The sequence below is a fragment of the Anopheles coluzzii genome, chromosome 2 (genome assembly GCF_943734685.1).
Source record: "Anopheles coluzzii chromosome 2, AcolN3, whole genome shotgun sequence".
NCBI lineage: Eukaryota > Metazoa > Arthropoda > Insecta > Diptera > Culicidae > Anopheles > Anopheles coluzzii.
Window position 1 is genome coordinate 94,515,645 of NC_064670.1, and position 22,984 is coordinate 94,538,628.

Here is a 22,984-nt window from a genome sequence, read left to right on the forward strand (position 1 = left end):
TGCAAAAAGTTTGCGGTTGTCCTAATCAAAAACCGTCCCTTGCTTCTGCTGCAGGAGGGGAAAACTTTCCTCCCAGATGTCTTTAAAACTGTGCAAAGAAAAGCTTCAAGAGCTTCAAAATCAAGCTCGTTAGCTGGGTTTGCGCTAATTCCGTGCTTGAGACTGGCATGAACGTGTCCATTAACGAAAAAAAAATACATGGAAAAAGCCTGACAATTCAATGAAAAACTCAAGGAAGGATGGGACATAAAATGGAAAACATGGTGCAAAATTCTACGAAAATTAAGAGGCAAACCAAAAGGGTCCCAGTGAAATACAAAGAAAAAAAACACAAAAAAATCAAGCACACATCTTTCACCGAGGATACCAAGGGTTTGGGTCATCAAACGCTGCTTTTTGCTTAGATTTTATTTTCCATTATGATTTTCCTACAAACTCACTCTCTCACTCTCTCTCTCTAAAAGTGTTAGTAGTGGCTATTACAAACACTCAACCGGCAGCCGGACGAGCACTTTCAGGCGCAGCGCATGAAATAATAAGACAAACCAACAGAACACCGTCGGTATGGGGCGAAAGTGCTCTAGGGCTGAGTGGCGCTACATAAAAGTCCTTTCTTGCACCGGGGGTATTAGATTTGGTCGCTCCCCTCCCTTCCCGGTTGGGAGTGATGAACAGGAACCGGATCAACAACCCTCCAGGATCGCTGCTTCCCAGTTCCATTGCTGTGCAACACGGTAAAATCCCCCGCTGTCAATATGGGCAGACACTGGCACTCTCCCGCTACAACGGGCATAACGGTATAATGAAATATATACAAAAGCTTCCTCATTCATATTTTAACCATTGCCTGTGGATCCCTTCCCGCCCGCGGGCGGTTCTTGTTATGTTTTGCTCGGTGGGTCGGTGCTAAAAACCTTCGAACGAAAACTTCGTTTGTTCTAGAAGGCAACTACAACACTCCCAAGCCGCTCCCTGGCAGACAGGCAGGCAGTCGGAAGATATCATAGCTGAGAGATTGAAAGGGGGTGGCGGGGCTTGAAAGATGATTTGCCAACATCCCCCTCCGGAAGGATGAAGAAGCGCATTGCCTGCGCTACTCTTGTAAGGGACGCGCATCGCTTCCTTTTTTTGCATTCCTTTCAATTGCGTTAAGAAAGACGTGAGCTAGCGTACACGCTCGCCCGGCCTAGTGAGTATTGCACATTACCTCGACCCAGACGACACCGACACACGACAAGCGGACATGCTTGCCGATCCCCCAGTTCACAAACGCAAACGTGGGCTCACGTTTCGGGCGGCCCAAAAAGTGGCGGCCTGTTCTTTGTTTCTACCAGGCGACACCATTGCCTAACGCTGCGTGGAGCGATGTTCGGCAGAGATACGCCCGAAATATGTGACACCGATGTGCCGGACACGAAAACCATCTCAGCCCGGCAACCACGGGGCACGAGGCGGCACCATAGGCGGAGTAAAGTTAAATGTGCAAACATTATTATCTTTCCCATCGTCCCTTTTGGCAGGGGGACGGGTTGTTGCGAGACTTTCTGGGGAGCTGAACCGAGGTGAGGTTCTTTTCAAAGCACCGTTCCCAACTCCTCCAGAATACGCCTGGATGTTCCGAGCCGAAGCCGCTTCCTCCTTCAAGTGTTCACACCTTGGCCAGCGGACCGGAACCCAAGATCGGACCGGTGGAAGATCGCTCGCTTTTTAATGATGAATTGTTAGACAACACGTCGAAGGCCCACATTCCTGGGTTTCTGGGAAGGGTCCCGAACGTTGGGCAAATAATTATGGGCACCGTACCACATTTTCATCCCCGGTCCATTCCGGCGACGGTGCGCTGCGACGGTGTCTGTTCTCTGTCCGTTTTGCACGTCCGATCTGTCGGACAATCACTTCCAATTTGAAGCGTTCGCTCCACTGGCGCACGGTTGCGATGCACCATCTTCTTCGCCGTAATTACGAGCCTACTCGTGTGGTGAACACACTGGTGGAAAGGACGGTAGATGAGCAACAGGGAAGTTCGAACGAGAGGCGGGCAGTTATGAAGAACCTCGCTCGCTCGTGAAGAACTTTTGAGAGTAATTACCGGGGCAGTGTTTACATAGGGCCGGATCCCTGCTGGATCCTGGATAACGGCGTCGTTTTACTCTTGTCTGCAAAGGGAAAAAAAGTTGTTCTAAATATACTTTTTTCTCTTTTCCTTGATCGTCCTTTAAGCATGGAACCTTGCTCCTTCGACTCTGGCTCTGTGTGTCTCGTGTATCTGATTTATTCGACCCCGCACGCGCTTCACTGTACCGCATGGATCCATTAACGAAGGCTTTTTTGTCTGTTTGCTCCATTTCTGTTTTGTGTATTTTATTTTTCATTCCCAGATGCACAACACCGCACCGCAGCTGCAGAGCATTTGTTTCGGTAAGATAGCCAAGCGTGACACTTTCCGCGCGTTGCTTTATGTGCGGTTTTCATTCTCTTACGGCTGGCGAAGGTTTTTGCTTTCGAATCGGTTTTTTTTTTTGAGCGAGCGTAATCACACTGTGTTGCGTGTAATTGCAAAACTTTGGTAAATTATTATCTCCTATGCCCGGGGAGATAGTTTGCATAAAAAGCATACCACTGTTTTGCATACTGTACGGCGGTGGTTAGCTTTCTTTTGTATTGTAATGAATTTTGGCAAAGTCCTTTATTTGACTTGGTTTATAATGAGCAAAATGGACTCGTTTAGATTTGAATCCGTCCTCTACAGACTAATGTGGTTTTAAATGTCTCCTTCTTGGATGATGGATGTAAGGAAACAAAAATATTATAAAAACGAAGTAAATGTTTCCTTGTTTTCGGTACGCTTTCAGCTTGTGCATGAGTTAGGATGGTTATCAAATCCAGGTTCTACGTACGTTTCTGATACATTTACCAATCTTGATCTTGTTTGAAAGGGAATTTTACGTGTGAAAAATAATAGCTCACAATAATGTCGAACTATATAAGCTGGACATTGACACTAGAGCAATGCACTGTCTTACATTTGTACGGTTTCAGTGAGCTGATGGCATTGAACTTCCAAGTTCATCCATCAGTGGGCTTGTCTCAAGGACAAAGTTCGCTTCCTTTAGTTCCACAGCTCTCATCGTGAAGCAACACAACCACAGCTGAACATTTTGGCCTAAAACTATAATTTGGTGCCTAAATTATCATATTAACCAACTATCTCTAACCACAAATTCTCCATCCAACGAAAGCCAGCAGCACCAAAAAAGCCTCCGTACATCCTGCCGTACACCTGTTGCTATCAAAACCGCACGTCCAAACTTTCAACACATGACACGCGTGATAAGTGATGGCCAAAGCAAACACACGGCAGCAACAAAAATGCTAATGCCTCATAGAAATGTTCAAACAAAGCGTACCCTATTTTCTATAGCGCATATTTCGATAGACACGGCCACACACTTTCAACCTGATGTCTGCCATGCGTCTCGACACATGATTGATGGTAAGGAAGCAATAAGTCAGGCATGACACTGCTATGCCTACATGTGTGGATGGACCTCGAGCTCCGAGACGAGTAGTGAGCATTTTCTTGGAACTTGCTTCCCAAACCCGAACTGGAAAGCTGCACGTGTTCCCTCCGGTGTCGCCTGGTCTCAATTTTCCCTCCTGTCAATTTCATCTTCACGCATGACAAGACCAAAAGTGACAAATGTTGTGGCCAGCGTTGGGGGCTGGGTAACCCCGACCGATCAGCATCGGGTGAGGGCGAATGATGAATAGGTCGTTCGGGAGGTCGGGTGGCTGGTGCCATTTATCATCTTTGCTTTATTGTTTGGCTAAATAATTGCGCAATTGGAAGAAGAAGTGGTCGAACGCTTTGGGTGACAAATTGATATTGAAAGCTTTGAAACAATTTTTAATTTAAATTGTTCTGTTTTTTTCTGTATCGATCTTTTAGTGAGAATAATTAAAACTGAGAAATCCGTCATTTGTACATCATACACCATTATGCCCGATACGATTACCGTCATGAAAATAATCTTCCAATTTCCGTACCGTACAAAGTAATCCTAATTGCCAAAGAAACGAAACGAAACGTGCTCATCGGTGTCTCATCGGCTCTGGATATTCAATTATTGAGCATTCTTAATACCTGTCCATCGTTTCGGTGTGGCTCGTCCACTGACGATGGACGGAGCCATCACATTCTTGCCCTAGATTATTCATGGACATCGATAATTCTCTTTCGAACTGCGTCAGTTCCAGATAAAATCGTTCCATCGTTCCGTGTAACGAACGGTCAACTTCGGTGGCGTAACTTCGGGCGAAATTTAAATTCCGTACGAAACTTTAGCTCCGTAGGCTAAATATGGCTCCCGGTATGCTTCGGGCACTCGGTGTGCGTTACAGGACGTTGCACAGGAACGCTTTAAGTTGTCGTTCGCAGGGCGTCATGATGGCTACCAACGCCTTCAACGCTTCGCCGGAGTCAACTTTTATCGTATCGTTTGAAGCGTCTGTAGCGGATGGCAATTAAGTTTTATGGATAGCTTAAATTATTAAACCGTACAGGTACAGGGTTTTACCGTGCCTGGGGGAAGAAATCTGGTTGTGTAGTGTTATGAGTGGTTCCTTGCAAGAAATCGATTAAATCTCTTAACACGAGGCTCGTGTGCAAGATGACAATGGAAAAGATGGTTTCTCCATTATGTGCTACAAGAAGCATAAAACTGAGATTACTTTCTGTTAAGCTTATATCCTGAGCAATCCCATGGTACAGTCGTCAACTCGCACGTCTTAATAACATGTCCGTTATGAGTTCAAGCCCCGTGTGGACCGTTTCCCCCAATATGTAGGACTGGCTATCAATTAAGTCACTGAGAGTCAATTCCGTTCGTTTACACGTTCGTTCGTGGTAGAGCCAGGCCTTTACCGGGAACGGTTGTTACGCCAAAGAAGAAGAAGCTTATACTCTGGTCATAAATTTAGTAATCTGATGTTCAAACAAAAAATCAATTTCTTTAAAAGAACAACTTTTCGATTTTGTTCGTTTTTTATCACTTTCAATCGACTATTTTGGTCAAAACTCCCTAAAAAAAACAGAATAGAAGCAATTTCCGAAACTGTTACCATGCTCACGTAACGTCCAAATGCCGCATACATGGCCACATACGCTGCTTGCTTCTGCCGGACGACCATGGGAGTACATCCATTCGCATGACGCTGCAGGCTGCCACCTGGATGGAGCCTTTATTTTTCATTTCCATTCGTCAGTCGTTTGACTCCGATTTGGCCCGGGTCTGCTGCCGTTGCGCCAGCCAGCCCCTCGATGTCAACTGTCTGACTGGAGGCCCATTTTGTTTTCGGAGGGCCACGGTACCAGGCAGAAAGGAAGCCTTTGCTTCATCTTGCCACAGGCCTGGCTTGTTGGTCGGTATTGAAACGTAAACTCAACTACAGTACACGATGGAAAGGGAGCAGTAGAAGCCTCGAACCGAACGACCACGCTGCTCCATCGTACGACAATCGTGACAGCCACTTCATCATTGTGGAGCAGCGTTCCGTTTCGCGCTAGCTCCGTGGTGCTGTGTCTGACTCTGTACGTCTGCACATTTTTACAAACTGTCTGCCACACAAATGGCCACGGTCACCGACCATTTTGCCGGCAGCAAATCGACCATTTTACCACCATCGCTCGGTTCGTTCCGATGCGAGAGGATGTACGGCACGCAAAATGTGTATGTGTGTGTGTTACTTACGGGAGGTTTTCGGTCCGGAAGTTTGCGAAGAAGTAGCGGATTTTTGCCTCATATTTTCTTGTGTTTCTTTGTGTGTTTTTGAGCCGTAGTTCCTTCGCGAAACCGAAAGGAATGGTGAACTAGATACAGAGAGCAAAAGAAATGTAGAAATGTTTGCCTCACTTACGCCGGTATGACAGTGAGTGATGGAATGGAATTTTGACAATGCAAAAAGAAGAGAAAACACAGAACCTGCATCGCCGTTAGCAGCCGCTGGACGCATGACCGATGAAAGGGTTGGGAAAGGGTTGTTGGATGTTATTGGATGGGTAAGATAGTTTTGTGGGATTTTCAAACGCACGTCAGTTCTGCTAAACAAGGCGTAATGTAACGAAGAAAAAACCGAGTTGTGTTGAACTGCTTCACGCATGAAAAAAATTCAAAAAAGTTGTTTCATGCTGCTGTAACGCAACTTCCCACTTTCTTCCCTTCTTAAAGCTCTCAATTTACGTTTAATCTCTCGCCGAAATACTTCAACTAAACCTTTCAAAAATATGCTGTTCCAACAATTTCTTCGATCGTAATTAACAATACACCTATTGGCATTCCTATTCAATGTACCAAAGTCCTGCAGCCATCTTGTAGCTTCGCGGAATGAAATAATTCAACTTGATTTACAAGAAACACTGCCCCGGCGCCATCCTCACGGATTTTTGATTGATTTGTGCCCGTTCCGTGCTTCGTCCGCGCGAGACAGAGCTAGCACAGCGCACGAAAAGTGGCGCGCTCGCGTCGTATCGAGTTTCTTTAAAAGACGAAAAAACGGCCAAAACAAAACAAACTCACTCACCGAAACCCTCCCCCCCCCCCCACCCTTTTACACGGAACACTCAACACACCTTGGCGTAGGAAGGAAAGCAGCGGCAAAGGAAAGCTGGTCGCATAATGTCAAACTTCTCGCTCGATATCGCACGCAAATATGTCATCAAAGACGAGGGGAGATCCCTTTTCCTGGAAGGGGGTAAGTGAGGGAGGAGGTCAGGAATTTTGCTCTGAAATAAGAGACGATGAAACGAATCAGCTTGCCGGGTAGAAAGAAAAGGTGAGACAGCGGGCAAAGCAGAGAAAGAGACAGCTTGAGTGGGAAACGCTTTTTCTCCGAGACATAACGGCCACCGACGTTGGCAGGTGAATTTCAATCGATCGAAACTACTACCTCGGAAAATGTGATACCTTTACATGCACTCACACTCACCCGCACACACATACACACCCATACGGATCCTCCACGTTTGTAGCTGTAGCGGAAAAATGTGTTCCACGCCGTTGTGCTCGCCGTAAAGTATGCGAAAAGGTGCGTTTCTTTTCCGCTTCGCTCTTGGTTTTTTTTCTTACACGCTTTCCACCCTAATATCCCATCGTGGAGTTGGTGGCGGTTAAAGCGGCTTCCGTCAGCAGCCGCGGCAAACGGTCGCTCGCGCGTGTGTGTCTAAATTCTTCAAATTCTTTGCCGCTTACCTGGCCGCTTTCTATTCCTTTCAAGAACGATGCCCCACAAAACAGCGGCACAGGAGGTTGCCCACAGTCAATAGTTTTCCACTGAACTTGTAGCCCCGATGAGCGGGCGCGGCCGAAGGTCACTCGTGTGAGGCTTCTCGTCAGCGCTGACTCACACGCAGTGTCTCATGTGTGTGTGTGGATTTGTTGCTGAAGGTACCTCAAGCTAAACTCAAGCAGTGCACAGGGAGACGGTGATACTGCCTCTTCGCTTTCCAGTAGTAGCATGACGACAGCTCGGTGGCGACTTTGCGATGGCGAATTGCTTTCGGTAAAAGCCAAAGGGTACCGGGACCGGACCACCAGTGGACGTGGTTCCGGACGCCTGACGTACGTGTGTACCAACATGTAAGCTGGCTATTAATACATTCGCCTCTTTTTTGCTTCACACACACACACACACACACACACACATTGGCAAATAACACCCAAAAGGGGTAAAGGTCGTGCGAGGGGCACATAAGGATATTCTCGCACGACAGCGCACAGTCCGTTAATATTTCTGTCACTTGGTCTGCGTACACTCTTGGGCCGGGGTGTACCGGGGAACCGGTTTGGTGTCATATTGGATTATGATGTTCGTCGCTTATTGCGCGCCGCACCGTTAGAGAGGGAGGGGCGCATTGGGGCGAGGTGATTGATCGGATCAATAACATCTTTTGCCCTTGCACTTGGGGTTTCTCACTTGCTCTCTTTTGCGCTCGTGTTGAAATGGTTAAACGAAATCCTATTATTGCTCAACATGGCACTATTTTTGCTGTCCGATTTTGTTTGCTTCTTTCACCTCAACCACTCACATACACACACACCAAGTAGTACCACCACCAAGCTCCATTACACATTCCAAACACTCTTTATTCGAGCTGTTTCCGTTGTACGTCGTTGTGTTTTATCGTTGTTGTTGCTTTTGCTTTTTTATGCTTTTTTTGGAAAGTAATTACTTCTGTTGCGTGTACAACATGCAATTCCCCCGGGGGTGGGAAGAGTAGGCGCTGCCAGCAGGAAACCGTTGCTCCTAATTTTTCCTCCCCTGCCCAGTTCGTCACTTTCATCAATCTCCTGGGCTATGGCTGCTCAGGTCGTTCCTCCTTGCTCTCTCTCTCTCTCTCACTCTCTCTCTCTCTCTCTTTGTCTCTCCTTCTTACCGCATTAAACCTACCTAGCCTAGATGAATGATTTATGAGCACTAACGCCGAACGAGCTTTGGTTGCATCTAGAAGCTATCGGTAGCTGGAAGGGGTGAAAAAGCAGTTCGTTGTGAAGCAGTGGCCAATTTCTGGTCCACGAACGAAACGAAACGGTGAATGAACCGTAGGATTAAGTGGAAATGCTTTCTACTCGTGTCTTGGCGCTCCGGCGCTAGTAAGATATTGGTACGATTTTGTTGCGAAGCAGCGAAAAAAAAAGAAAGAAATTCTAAATTAAAGGTTTATTGATTGTTATAAAACAAGTGTTATCCTTTAAAGTGTGTTACAGCAAGCGCTCTTCAACTGCAATACCAAATTAAGTTGATGGAGTTTGCTCTTACAGAAGTTTACCAGTTCTAGGTAGCCGTGGCAGAAGGTGCTTGAACAATACTCGACATGAGTTTGATAATGTTTATTTATTTTATTTATTTTATTTATTTTCATACACAACCGACGGACCATCGTGTCTAATCGGCAACCTTATAATTAAATTAAGATATATATGACAATGATCATTTATAACATATAAATAGACCTCTAGCTAACATTAAATGTGACGTAGACGCAATTTCTCCTTGAACGTAGAAGTAGACATACTAAAATCGAACAAATCTAACACTTCATTGAACTCGAGGGACATACGTATAATGGGGTGTCCCTGGCTATGGTTGTTGCGGGTACGCGGTACACGGAGATGGAAATTGGATCTAAGAATCCGACAGGGAGCGAACAAATTGATGCTGGCTAGTAATGCCGGGGAATCGATCTCTCCGTTAAGGAGCCGGAATATGAAAAGGCATTGGGCGTTTTTACGTCGAGAGCAGAGTGGTTCAAGTCCGAGAAGCAGACACCGCTGATGGTAGGTGGGCCGAGCGTGGTGGGATTGCCATGGAAGGAGTCGAACCGCGTACCTGGTGAGTCTCCGTTGAATGGCTTCGAGGCGAATGATGTCACCAACACCAAGCGGGCACCAGATCGGACAGCAGTACTCCAGGCACGACCTTACGATGGCACAGAAGATAGACTTGACGCACATGGGATCGGTAAACTCGCTACAGGTCCGCGTAATTAAACCAAGTAGCTGATTTCCCTTCGCAACAACGCTATCAATGTGAGGGCGAAATGACATCTTCTGATCGAGTAGCACCCCCAGATCACGGATACATGTCGTGCGAGCCAAAGCCGTGTTGAGCATAGTGTATGTAAACGTGATGGGGTGACGGGCTCTGCTGAATGATATACACTGGCATTTATCAGCACACACTTGGAGGGCGTTTCTGCTGCACCAGCTATCCAGATTCTCAAGGATCGTTTGAAGGCGTACACAGTCACTGTCGTTTCTAACTGGAGCGAATATTTTTACATCGTCGGCGTACATTAGGTGTTGGCCTGGCGGTAAAACGAAAGATAGATCATTTATATAGATGAGGAAGAGTAGCGGTCCCAAATTACTCCCTTGAGGCACACCGGAGGAGCTGGTGAAGGAGTGAGAACGATGAGATCCTATGCTTATGTAGTACGAACGACCAGTTAAATAAGAACGCAGCCAGGTGATGTGCCAGTCGAGGAAACCGAGTTTTTTTAGCTTCGAGAGTAGAATATCATGAGAGATACTATCGAACGCAGCCCTGAAGTCGATATATACTGCATCAACTTGAGTACCACGATCCATGTTGTCGAAGCAGTAACTAACACTGTGGGATTTTATTGATTAAAAATTAAGCTTACGATGTTGAGTTGATTAGAGAACCAATGTTCAAATAAGCATCAGCAGTTCAGAACTGAATTGAATTGAACACTGTTTAAATGCTTCCAACAATTAATTACTTGGACTCGAAAACGGTGCAAGGCTCTTTGTGAGGTACAGCGAAAGCTTCTACGTTATTATGCACGGTTCATTTGCGTCCGATATCATAACGTACCTCTGTTCGAAAATGGCAGTAATTGCTTGCATGTGGGGCAGACACTCAAAGGCATTAGAATCATTTTAGAACGTTACAAATTGAACAGTATTTCATATTTATAACGGCACGACGAAAGCCCACCAGCCCTCGGCTAAACCCGGCGAGCTTTTAAATTATGAACAAAGCGACCGTCCCGCGTTCACTGGGTCCGGCATTCATAAAAAAACACTTGAGTGCAGCCATCATTCGGGCGTTGGCTCCATTCCCATCGATCATCACAGATCGTTCGACGTGTGTCAGTGTGTGTGTGTGTGTGTGTGGGAAATGTGTTCGGAAAAGTTTATGAAGGCATCCGGCAAGCCCGAAACACCCCGCCGTGGCACATCATGTGTGGAAAGGCAGCAGAATCGGGGAAACAGATCGGTATGACATATCCTTTCAGTTTTGCCGTTCACCTTTTTCGGGGGCATGAATAAATTACTTCGCTATTTATGACGATTCCATTCCACGCGTAATACCTGATGCGCGCCCCGCACAGTGGGGTGGTTGGGGGGTGGGAGGTTTGAAATTTCACTCACACAAAGGGATAATGGCGCGTACTCATCGGGGTCAGTGCATCAAAACTCAAAGCACTGGAGAGCGGCAACCTGTTCAATAAATCGTTACGTCCTTTTTGGGATTGCGTTTTTTTGGCTTTTTTACGCTTTTGCGCTATCTCATGGGGCGAAATGCGGAATGTTGATGTTCGAAGCTGAAAAGCGAATTTTTAGGTGCGTCTCGCAACGGCCTATATCACATTCTTCCCTAGAAAGGACTGATGTAGAAAGGAGTGGAAATGGTGAAATCTAAAATATCATCACCGAAGGAGCGCGTCACCTTGTGCGCTGTGTGCCGCATGTCCGCTGGCCTGGCCGGCACCATAAAAATAGACACAGGTTTGTGCGCCCGAGCTCCGAAATGTCCTTTTTCCTCGCCGTCTCAAAATCCGAAACCGTCATTTTCAATTCATTCCACCGGTGTTTGTGTGTGGAGCTCCTCCCACGGTGCCACAACGGAGCGATCGTAAAATCGTCCGCTCACTATCAACAACAACAACCACCAAGAGTTGTTGCGTTTTGTGGATGTGTGTGTGTGTATGTGTGACTGCTTCCAGAACGTTGCGGCACAAACTGTGCACACTGGAAATAGCCTTGCCTGCGATTGGTTATATAGGTCGATAAATATAACGGCCAGTGCGGTCGGCCAATCGATAAATGACATAAAATATTCAACCCCACATGTGTCGGGGTTGCTGTTCGGTTTCAAACTCCCGAAGGAGTTAGGTTCTCGGACGGTTTTTTGTTGTCGTTGTTTTGTTTTTTTTTTTTCTCTTTTCGATTAAATCCACCAGTGAGTCCTGCGGTTGAAGAACAAAACCGCCCCGCAGCAGGAAGTCTACATGTTCGCAAATGGGGACCTCGAAACACGGGGCAGGTGGGGAATGTAGGGATTTGGGAAATCGTTGAATCAGCTAATTCATCTGTCCGGTGTGGTTTTAAACCAATCAGTCGTATAGAAAACAAGGCAAGAACAGGTTGATTGGCTTGATCGAATTTCAGAAAAAAGCAATTAACTTATGCTGATGATGCATGCTTCTGTCTTCCCTTTTTCAACGTTAAAATAAAGTATGATTACATTTTTCATGCTGTGGATTACGATGATAAACGTAAAAAGACATATTTAATTCAAAGACCCAAGCAAAGTTGAAACAGGATTTGCTGCTCCCTTACCGAGGATGAACCCAGCATTTTTCAATCAATGCCCCTATGCCATCAAAGTGATGCTTTTTTCCCTCATTTTTTTTAAATCACAACAAGCCCTAAACGAATTCTACCCTCCAATCCCGTACCGTAAACCATTAAAGTTTATTATTCGATAATTGATTGCATTTTTCATGGGTGGTACGGCCAGCGCCCTAAACAAACCTGGAGCTCAGGCCCGGGGCGGACGCAGCAGACGTTGATTGATGGACGTAATTTGTCTTCCTTGCCGATGAGTTATGGCAAGCTAATTATTTGTTGGATTGCTTCCGGAATCGAATGCTTCCCCGCACGTTTCGCACCGAGCTGCACAAAAAGGGCAACCTTTTCCGGGTTCATTTTTCACACTCGTTCGATGCGGATTACCGAACTCCGGAACGCTGAAGCGCAATCAAAATTCAACTCATACACAATTTATTTCAATAAAAAAACCTCTCGATTCCAAATCAAGGAGCACTGGGGAGGGGTTGGATATGTAGGTGTGTGTATTTCTATACGTTGCAACCTGGATCGAGCAAATCCACCACTGGACCGGCGCAGTTGATTGCGAAGTACTAAATAAAATTGAACAAACAAAACATAGCGTACTACCTCATCCCCATGCACTACTTCTCGATGCTTCTTATCTCCGATCGGTTGGTCCCTTCTCTAGAGAGGGAGAGCTTCGGCGTGGATCGGGAAAGCAGCCACTTCCTTGTCGATGCGAATCCGTCCGCGTGCACGTGGCAAGCGAAACGGTGGAATAATAAACTTGTAACGATTCATGAATATTAATTAAGTCACATCGAATGGAAATGAAGCGTAACTGAATCAGTGCGCCCGGGGTGGCGCTCTCTAACGTCCTGGAATGGTGCCATCTTTTTTTTTTTTGCTTTTCAATTCGTTTTTTTCTTCTTTCCTTTCAAAGCCATCCTTTGGCATCGGTTCAAGATTAAATATGAAGCAGAGAAGAGGGAGACGGAGTAATAACGCACGGAGCGATCGTGGCTCCGGGTGGCGGCACTAGGCGACAGCGAGCAGTATTTATTTTGCCCGGCGCGCGAGCGCGGAGTGAAAGCATTAAAATACATGACCCGCGGTGGACGTTGTTGTAGAAACATTACTAACGGCTCATGAATATTGTCACGATCGGGTGGCAAATGGGAAACCGATAATCAATTAATTTGAAATGCCCAAGCAACACAGCACAACATTAAGGAGAGCGGGTTTTAATCGTTGCGAAGGTTATACGCAAGCGATCGAATTGTTAATGTACAATCTACAAGTCGCTTGTTCGACTGAAAGGAAAACATTAAAAAGTATACGATGTATTGAATATTGTTTGCCCTCTTGGCCATATTTGCAATAGGAGGTCGTAAGGAGGTATGTTAAGACAATAAATTCTGCATTTATGAAAATTTCTATCTGTGCACGATGTAGGGGTTTTCAGGAGTTCTCGTAAATTAACTTTTTGTGATCGAAATAAGACTCAAAAGCACCCTTTTCGGACAGTCATATGGGGAATTCCTAAAGGATTTGTCAAACAGGGTGCAATAGAGTCCAATTTTCGTCACATAAAGCTCAATTCTCTAGAAATAGTCAAGAAAGTGCCCCAAAAATATGAAAATCCCTGAAAAACTCTATGATGGAACTCAAATTTCAATTCAAGTATAATGATCCTTTTAATTGGCAATTCCACTAAAAGAAAAGAGACTTCCATAACCAAACAACAACAAACAAATAAATCTCTCACGAAAATAATGCATCGAATTACACGCTTCCATCCATGTTCACCCAATCCATGTGAAAAAATAGCTAAAGTAAACAAAAAGAATAACATATTGAGCAAAACGAAAATGCTCAGCGAAGAAAAATTTCATTACTGAACTGGTTTCAACAAACGATGCTTTAGACGTGGCTTTCCTTTTTCCGCTGGATGCCATGTAATTTCTTCCCAGAAATGAAACTTTTGCCTCACATACACACACACAATCTTGCAACATCCAAAGATCGAAAACCAAAGCATCAAACCAAAAAGTCTCCCCGTCCGGCAGGGGAAAAGATTCCCCGAAGCTTCGTTTAATCTACTGTACGACAAATTAAGTCTCGCTTCGACCCGGTATTGATCCAGTCTTCAGCGGGCTATGCAAACGCTACATAACCACACGCTTACCAGAGCGCCCTTCAAAGCCGAACTGGTTCTTGGTTGCCATGTGTGTGTGTGTTTGTGTACGGTTTGGATGGCTAGTTTTTGTGTTTCTTACCCGACCGATCCTGTCGAGCGAGAAGTTCGAACCTTTTCCGAACGCCGCTACAGACTCCGAGCCTTGTGGAGCTACAAATTTAGCGTAATGCTACAAATTCCCCAGCAAAAGACGTCTTATAAATTAAAGAATCAGCCGAACTCTCTCGATACCAGTTCGAGATAGCTTTTCGCTCCCTCCATACTGCAGCTCTTATTTGCTTGTAATAAATCGGAACGGGACGAGTTTTCCTCCTAGCCAGCCTTCGGTGACTTGACGGTGTGGCGGAGGGATTTCAAATATGAAATCCTGTTTGAAAGTTCGCACGGCCAAGTTTTGGTGTCGTTTGGATCGGACGCGTCGGAACGGGGCGAAGAAACTTTTTCACTCCATCCTACCGCTCTCTCGATCACCACCCGTGTGTGTGAGTGTGTGTGTGTGTATGTCGGAGTGTTGGCCATCGAACTTGATGCAAAGTTTTACCGCATCGAAGATTAAAACTTTTTATTATGCTCCGGACGAGACTTCCAGCGGCGGCGCGATTAACGCTCGTTTCCATGTGCGTCCAGCCGGAAAGCCGGGAAGTTGGGCTTGCAGAAATTACAACTGTGTCTCATTGACAAACCCCCGCAGTTCTTGCTGTGGGGCATTACGAACATGCAGGCTGCAAAATTGTGACAAGCAAATTGGGTGGTGGTGGATAAGTTGGTCGATTGCAGATAATAAGCATAATGTCAGTTCGTTAACAAGCTGATTGCAGTGCGCTTTCCCCGAATGGGGGTGTGATAGACTTGGCAGGAAAGTTTTAATAGAGGTTTTCCTAGCGGGAGAGCACAATTAAAAATTAAATTTTGCAGTTTTTAGGGTTTAAATATCCCAACAAGAACTCAACGTATAGATTGCTGTAAAATCACAAAACCATCTACCTGCAATGCCCGTTCCGGTAGGATCTTTAAACGTTAACTGCTATAGTGTCCTTGTTTCCTCCAAGCCTCATGTCATTCTTAGCTGTCACACCTTCAGAAACATTTCATTATTCATAATTCTGTTCCGCCCTTTACTTTCCGCATAATCTTCCTTTTCTGCGCACAAGCTTATGCGTGCGTGTGTGATTGATGAAAAAGGCAAAACCCCCGGCTCGCTTTACGCTGCAGCCGCAGCAGCGCTAAGCCATCGACTTGACAGTAATCGTTGAAAAGTACCGTCGCCAGACAGCTGCCTTTTATAGTAGCAAAACTGTTGAAGACTGCATTGCTCCGTCCGCAGCACCACTGGACACACCGACGATTCTTGAGTTGCTGGAAAAGATTAACCAAAGTAAGCGCTTTTGAGCGGGCTATCATTGCTTGCTGCTCCTCCCGTACGTGCGTGTGTGGATTGTGGGCCGCCGTGTGCTAAAGCTTCCCAGCAAAGAAGCGGAGCTTAGTGTGTCACGCGTGATGCAGGCTTACTGTGCTGTGGGCACGATCTCTTACGGCAGGTTGGCTGGCTTTAGCTAAATTACGAGGTAGACAGTTTAATTGTTTTTCTCCGGCGTACCGAGAAATTCATTAGCGAAAGCAATACGTGTTATTGAAAAGCTTCTTTTTAAAAGGTCTAATTAATTCTATCGAAACATTGTTATACGGAAATGCTAGAAAACAGTGTTTAAAGTTTGTATGAACAAATTAAATTGTGAAATGTTAAAAATCTTTTTCTATGCTATTCAATTACGCTCATGTGAATTATAGAAACGCTCAAAAGCTTTTAAAAACCACAGCAAAACTGCTCCAATTGCACCTTCTCTAAATGGGTTTGAAACTTACTTTTTCAACTGTCTCCGTTGTGAGTTTAAAATCATTACCAAGTACCAAAACCACTCAGTGCTTGACCCGAATTTCTCTAACTCTTCGCCCTCCGATGAAAGGGGGAAACGTACCCCGAAATCCCTTTGGGAACCACTCAAGGGAAAAGAACGGATGTTCAATATTCTCTAACCCACCGGTTCGTCTATGGATGGAAAAGTACAAAAATACTGTTCATGTCCTTGACTCTGTCGCTGCTAAACTCCGATACAAAACAAAGACTTTGACAAAAGCGTGCACCACGCCTGTAAGACTGTTTCGGAACTGATATGATTGATAAAGATGGAATATCTTTTCGGCTTAGAAAACAACAACAGCCCGATGACTTCGCAAGAAATCCCACCGTGCATTAATCCCCACAAACCGGTAAAAAGGCGAAACATACAGGTGAATATGTGTGTATATGTGTGTGTATGTGTCTGCTATGCTCTGTTCGGTTTGGAAAACATGTTTTCTTTCCGCCCGTGTCACGCACGGTGGCGCATAGAGCGGAAGAGTGTAACAGAGGAAAAGCACAAGGGATAAACAACCACTCACTGTCAACTGAAGAGCTCCGGTCGGTTGGTCGGTTGGCTTGCCGTTGTCCCAGGCTGTCCCAGGCTGTTCCTCTGCCAGCCGCTGACGCTTCTAGTTGGTCGAGAGGGGGTTTATATCTTATCCCACTCGATCTTTCGAGCTGAGCTTTCAAGATTTAAACGAAGAGCCTCGTTAAATAGCTGGTAAAAAGTGAAAAGCTCTTCGCTGTGCAGAAAGAAGAGAAAGAGTGTGTGTGTGTGCGGGAAGTGTTCAACAAACACACCCGCTGGTGCCGCAAAGGCGGGGGTACACAAGATTAGAGTCTGGCGGGTGAGTTCAAGTGCGGCTCGGAAGTGAGAATTTGCGTGAAGATGTATTTGTTTGCTACAATGGCGCAAGGGATAGGGACGCAGATGGTGGAAGGAAGCTGCCAGAGCGTATAAGGCGAAAGGATTTGCAGTTTTTTTTTCAACAAGATTTATGGTACGTTCTGACGCCTTTCCACCCCCCATTTTATCAAAGCATTTTTATTTTGTTTTTCGTTTCATGATAGCATCGTTTCACTAAAATGGATCGAAAAGGGTTAAACTTTCCGATTGCCAATCTACCGGCGAGAAACAGTACGTTATGGCTTTGTTAGGGCGTGTGTTTTTTTAGGAGATATTTGTTATTTTTTGTGCTCGGAGCGGACTGTTTGACAGACCAATGGCCAATTTATAACGCCTTTGGGAGATATCAGTGGATTTTACTAGCGCATCCCGACAAATAGCAATGACTCTTTTTTATGATGTTTGTCAACGCGGTTTAATTACGGGACTCCGTGCGGTAGTTTATCAACGGATCCGCTCGGCTAGTTTTAAATGATGAATCTTGTTTTAATGTCATGATTTCCCGAAGGGGGGCACTTTTTATTGCCGTTGTGTATCAAACAAAACCATTGCTAACTATGCCACTAAAAGCTCTTTGTTGTTTCTTTCCAGGTTTCATTAACCGTATAAATAAGGTGAGTTTTTATGTTGTTTATTTACAAATCCTTATAATGTGTTTACTTCATGCTTTGGGGACGCAATTTGGATATTATATCACTAGCGTGAAAGCATAGCAAAGCTAAAAAGTAATACATTTTTTCGCTTGGTGAGTCCGTCTAACTGATAGGGTCAGTGCTGTTCCATATTTTCTTCACTCCAAACTGCTGTCTCTCTCTCTCGCTCTTTTCGGCGCAGTTTCATCCCTAACGCCAATTCTATTGGGTGCTTTTAAAAATTAATAATAGGATCCATTTTATCAACAGCCGGGCGTGTGCAGTCACGATATTTATCACTGCCACACCGTCTGGCAAACGTCTTTCTAATATTACGATTTGTATGTGTGTGTGTGCTCTTTTTTGTGGCATCCTTCGCTCTCTTTTTCTCGTTTGTAACCGCGTCCATCGGACACACCCCGGCACACAAAACGACCTTAACAAAGAAAAAGCATGCACCCGGGGCCCCGAGTCTGGGTGTTATAGGTCGCCATTCTTTTCACCAGTTTTGCACACAAAAACACACACACACACACACACACACACACACACACATATAAGCATCAGCAACCAGCCACCCGTTATTAGAAGCGCCCAGGTTTCAGAACCGTGAGCCGGATCGTATTGTGGCGGGCTTAAGGGTGGGTCAAGCATCGTCGTCCTCGTCGTCGCAAAAAGAATGTGAAAACCCAAAAAGTTTTCCCACAACAGTGGGCTGTGGATAGGGGAAGGTAGGAGCGAGGAAGTCGATGCATGTCGACAGCGCCCGCTCAACATCCGTCTGTGGGGGGGATGGATGGGTGTGAACAAAAGCATAAATTTGATAGCCAACAGTCATAAAACATCATTACGGCTGCGGCAGCGTGGCGGCGACCCGCTGTGGGACACTGGGTTCGTGCGTGAACATCATACAAATTTAAAAAGTTTCGAACGAAGCACAAAAGCACCGCACACACAGTGGGGCGGAGAAATGAGCAGGGAAAATAGTTGAACCATAGCATAACAATAAGAGAGAATTTGAAGAAAAAAAACTGTGCAAGGGAAATGGTGATGGGAAATATTGGAAATTATGTTGAACAAAGCATGGTTTATTGGCATGGCAAAGGATGGCACAATATTGCTGTCTCCGAATTATGCTTCTGTTTGTGCAGCAGTTGTGTGGCTTATCGATTGTTGTTTAATCGACGGCTCAGTGTCTGAACACTAATGTTCAGTTATGTAACTCAAGCTTGATAATACACTCATTTGTGTCGAGTTTCTTATCACTTTCATTGCACTTTTAATTGATGTTGCGTAAAACAATCAAAATCCGGTTATTTTCGATTCAGTGACCAGTTTCTTATCACTGAACAAGGGCGGCTTTCGTGAAGATAATTCTCGAAATCCTATGCGGAGCGCATTCTATTGCTCAAATAATGCAAACGATCGAGATAAGCTTTACCCTCGGTTGCAGTACTGATATCAAAGGTAATTCAGAATACGAAGCTTATCTTTTGAGCATACACATTACCGCACGAACTGATTTATGTAATCTGCTATCAACTCAATTAAGATACTAACATTAGGCACCGCAGTAATGCCGGCTGGAGTCTTCAGGCTACAAATCTTTCAGTTTCAATCATAACTGAATCGACTCATTTGCATTATAGCAATGAATATAAATTATTATTATGAGATGAAACATAACTTTATCCTCGTAAAGTTTTCGTCTTACATCCTTAATCAATTACCAACGCTGCTGGAAGCTGCTGTCTGTAGTGGGTATCATTTCTCGAATAATTGGCCTCGTAAAAAAACATGAACTAACTAGTGTACTAATTCATTATCTTCAGCTGTCTCGCCAGCCGCAAAACATAATAGTCACCGGTAACATATTGTAACGCTCTATCGCACATCGTTCCCCCCCCCCCCCCCCTACCGTAACGACCTTGCACCGTCACCGCAGTGGAAGCCCCACCGTCTGTTGTTGCAGCAAGATGACTTGCCGAACCGGACACGGGTACAATTAATTCGGCCTCATTTAGCACACTTTGTGACAGCTCATCTCAGCTTACCCCGGCCGGGCTACACTTTCCGCCACCTTGGTTAAGGGAAAGCTGCGTGCACAGCGCAGCGCGGATTTTCCTGTCATCGGCACGGGGCAGAGGTGAAGTAGTAGGCCAAGAAACAGCAATTACAATTTCACTGACCATTACCCTTGAAAGTTGGCTACCGGGAGAGGGCACAGCAACACTGTTGCCGATATACCAGGCCGTCGGTGCGCTTTACCACCGCTTGCACAGTCGATGGCGGCCGCCGAGTGGGCTAATAAATTACGATAACGATACCGGAAAGATGTATGCCTTGCTGGCGATGGCTTAATCGGGAAGTTAGGGCCCGGAAAGGAGTTGCTGGTCGTAAAACAATTCCTATAAAATGGCTCCATGCTGTGTGTGTGTGTGCCGTGCACAAAGCAGAAGGTCCCGAAGGCAAGCTTGAGTGAAATTGAAGCAAGTGTGTAAGATTAGCTTAGAGGAAAAACAACGAGAACGAACCGGCGACCCTAACCTTAATACACAAAAAAATACACGACCATTTCGTGGCTGCACTCGGGACGTTGCCGGGACGACATATTGACCCAAATGGAGGTCGCACTGCCATTTAGAAAGATAAATTGCCCCATCGATTGTCAGTCGGCAGCGAGTGCCTCACGCACCTTTCCAACGATCTCTCCAAACTCCTTTGTTCCCGTTTCTTCTCACGCTTCTTACACATTTTGGAAGCGGTCCCGTGCTTTGCCTGCGATTCAATCGAATCCTCCGCGCCAATCGTCCGCATCGAAAGGCCAACGTGTGAGCGAAGCATACCGATACCCCCTGCCAGAACCTTTTCCCCAGCTCATCAGCATTGCTAGCATTGCTTCCGGAGGTCGGATAAAGTAAGCTTCCCATTTTCCGTCCCGGAAGAAATCCGAAAGACATTAAACAAAGCAACCAAGGGAAAGCGAATGCTAGAAAGAGAAGAGCGCAAAGGGAATGGTGAATCGTATCCTATTTCTGGCGCCGCGTGCTGCACCCGGTGTGACATTCCCGGAAGGACACGAGACATCCGACGACATTACTATGGAACGGTGCGGCATCCATCTCGTGCGGCCGTCCGCAAGCCGCCGGAGACGATTCGGACGTGATTTCCGTGGCGAAATGTGTGTGTGAGACTCAGCATCCGTTCGTCGATGATCGACTATCTTCAAACTCGTGTATGTGTGTGTGTATGAGTGAGAGAGAGGATGGGGGTGATTTGCGGTTAGGGAAATGGTGTCTTCCATATTTGCCATCCTTTCTTTTTCTTTTTCTTTTTCCGCATTTTTTCCCCATTGGTAGGAGACACTCGTTTCCCGTTCATTTTGATTTGATGGTCTCGTAGCTTCGTATCAAAAGTGAACGCAAGGAAGTGAGATGTACACCCTACCCTCCTACCCTTCTTAGCCCGTCTTTTTGATCTGATGTCTGCGTGACTTCCCTCGCTGTCCCGTTGCTCCACTCATCCCATCCTCCCGTTCATCCACTTTCCCACTCGAACGGTATCGAACGGCACGTCAATATTCGCTATATTGCCCATTAACATAATCGAATGTGGTTTTCGAGATTATGTTTCACCGTGTACGTGTCGCGCCGCGGTCGCCCACTTGTCCCACGACGTGACAGTTCGCACCGTGGCCATACGATGATAAAGAAGATATAATTATTGCTCGGTGCCATTTGCTACACGGTGCCGTCCCGCAGCATCACGGACGCACAATTGCCTCGTAAACAGGCTATTGGGCCGAAGAAGTTTGTTTAAATTATTCGTTCGTTTGGGATCGTTGTACGGTCGAGCACCGGTACACGATCATTAGCCGCCTGTGCATTAACGCCCGTGCGTAATAGCGTGGAAAATGGTGCAGAAAAACGATCAGTAGTCAACTTCAAGCTGTGAGACATTTTTATGAGGTTTGTTTTATTACGCTTTTTTCATTTCGCTCTATGCGTTTGCTGAAAATTGTTGTTTGATAATGTTTACCTTGGCTGGAACATAATAGACAGCTTTCATAATTGGTTGCTGTTTGCTAGCATAAGTGGTAGGTTTTTGTTCGCTTGAAGCAGACCGGCGAACCTAAATGACATTTATTTGAATTCGATTAAATCTCCAGATTGGCAAAAATATTTTTTTTTTATTGGAAAACTGGATATCAAAATGATGCTACCAATGATGCTGTAAAATAAATATTGTGTTTCGAAAAGTTTGGGCTTAAGAATTGTTTACCAGCATGATAAATGAATTCAGACGTAGGGGAAAGCGGGGCAAAATGGGCATGTGGGGCGAAATGAGCACCCTCTATTTAAGCATTATTTCACTACAAAGATACTTCCCAATGCTCAAAATGTTTTCATTAGAGAGTTCTATAAACACCATGTAAGTTTCATAACCTTTACATAACAAATAACCAAGAAAAATGCAAAATAAGATTTAGTAGCATATTGATGTAATTTTTGCCCCTTCGAAAGTAAGCTTAAACTAGGGTCACAGGGATGCTTGGAAGTTTTACATAATATATTTTTAAAGATATGATATTTCTATACAATTTGTCTGAAGAAAGCAAGGCGTATTTTTACTCATATAACAAAAAATACAAAAATGCTTCACGTGGGGCAAAATGGGCAGATGCTTTTGACATATGGCGCTTAGTGAAGCTATGGTGTTGTATTTGTCGCCACAATAATGGTAACAGGCACAGCTTCAAAAGACACGATTTTGTAGATTAAAACGTGTAAAAACTGTTTTGATTTCAATAACATAATTTTCGAAGATTTTTAAGGGAAAGCCCAAAATGCACAGCAAAAATACATTTGACGAAACGTGAGCAAAGACATAGACCATTACCTAAGCGCAGTTGTTGTGGCTCATATTGCCCCAGTGGTTTGACGTTTCAAAGTTTGTTTACATATGCCCATTTTGCCCCAGGGCTATGCCCATTTTAACCCGCATGTCAAAAAAGCTTCTCGTAAAACACCTACTTTTATTTTACATTATTTTCATGTTTTTAATTTGTTTTCATTCTTTGTGGCAATTTTAATCCATAGAAAAATGGTGGAGGCATACAATAATGAAAGAAAAATTGTGTTTTGTGGCAAAGGAATATTCAGTAAACTGCTTAACATGCCCATTTTGCCCCGCTTTCCCCTTAGC

The 22,984-nt window shown here is 45.1% G+C and overlaps 1 protein-coding gene across 18 annotated transcripts in view; it reads left to right on the top strand.

Moving 5' to 3' along the window:
* The window catches only part of LOC120961697 (glutamate-gated chloride channel), a 116,734-nt gene that overhangs the window by 28,802 nt on the left and 64,948 nt on the right, over nucleotides 1–22,984 (top strand). For all 18 annotated transcript variants that reach the window (XM_040385652.2, XM_040385655.2, XM_040385650.2 and 15 more), the window contains exon 3: nucleotides 17,739–17,761. The gene's annotated coding sequence lies outside the window, so the exon portion shown is untranslated. The remainder of the gene's footprint in view (nucleotides 1–17,738; nucleotides 17,762–22,984) is intronic.